Source organism: Camelus bactrianus, chromosome 3 (genome assembly GCF_048773025.1).
Source record: "Camelus bactrianus isolate YW-2024 breed Bactrian camel chromosome 3, ASM4877302v1, whole genome shotgun sequence".
Classification (NCBI taxonomy): domain Eukaryota; kingdom Metazoa; phylum Chordata; class Mammalia; order Artiodactyla; family Camelidae; genus Camelus; species Camelus bactrianus.
Genome location: NC_133541.1, coordinates 78,231,192 through 78,232,529, shown reverse-complemented (window position 1 = coordinate 78,232,529; position 1,338 = coordinate 78,231,192).

Sequence of the window (1,338 nt, the reverse complement as noted above, 5' to 3'; positions counted from 1 at the left end):
CTATTGCCACAGATTAGAAGAAAGGGGAAGAAGAGCTATTGGAGGACATCTAGTAGTCTGCCATAGCCCACCGCTTCCATCCTGGAGAGCGGTGAGCACCTTTTTTCTTACATAGAGAACAATTCATACCTTACTCCAAAGTCCCATCCAGAGACTAAATCCAGATCAAAGGCACTAAGTTCTCTCCATCAGGTCCAGCTGTGGCTGCCTGTGGACAAACGATCCAGGAAGAGACAGGTAAGTTATTCCCCTATGCCTACCCCTTCCTGCCCCTCCGCCAATTCAATGGCAGAGGAGGAACAGGATAACTATAATAAAAAGTTCCTTTCAGAAAAAAATGTATTGTAATAGGCAGGAATTTCAGAGACCTCTGCTGTGGCAATAGACTACTATAATTTTCTAGGTTAGCCCAACCAAAAGCCTCTGGTTCCTCTGTCAGCTCCATGGCTTTGTTTGCTTGGAGGTCCTTCTTTGTTCATTAGCCTCCTTGACCACATCTTCACTGAGCATTGGAGAGTCTGCCTTTCTTAGGGCTGCAAAACTTGCACATCCTGCTTTTTGCTGGTGTAGGTTTGGGCATTTAGGTTTGTAATGTACTCAGTCAGGCTTTGCCAAGTTCACGGTTTTTCTGGTAAAGAACTTTTTTGTAACTTAATAGGCATCCAGTCTTTCTTCTGGTCTGTTCCAGTGTAAGAATTGTACCCTAAGAAATCACCTAGACATTTTATGTATATATATAATCAATCAAATATATAATATGTCTGCAGATCTGGCTTTAATTATTACCTGCTATGATCTACACAGCCTCTTTTCAACCTAATTGTGGTATTTATGGGTTGACTTGTGTCCCCGCCCCCCAAAAAAGAAGTTTGATTCTTAACCCCCAGTACCTCAGAATGTGATCTTGTTTGGAAACAAGATCTCCCCAGGAGTAATCAAGTTGAAATGAGGTCATTAGGGTGAGCCCTAATCCAATATGACTGGTGTCCTTATAAAAAGGGGTAACTTTGTACACAGACAGGCACACCAAGAGATTGCCATGTGAAGATAAAGGCAGAGCTCAAGGTGGTGCAGCCACAAGCCAAGGAATCCCAGAGGTGGCCAGTAAACCACCAGAGGCCAGGGGAGAGCCATGGGACAGATTTTCCCTCGCAGCTCTCAAAAGAAACCGCCCTGTCAAAACCTTGATATCAAACTACTAGCCTGTAGAACTGTAAGGCAATACATTTCTGTTTGTGGAACTTAAGCTACCCAGTTTGTGGCACTTTTTTACAGCAGTCCTAGCAAGCTAATACAGGTGGCTTCCAAAATGCCCTAAAACAAAGGTCTTGACTGGGA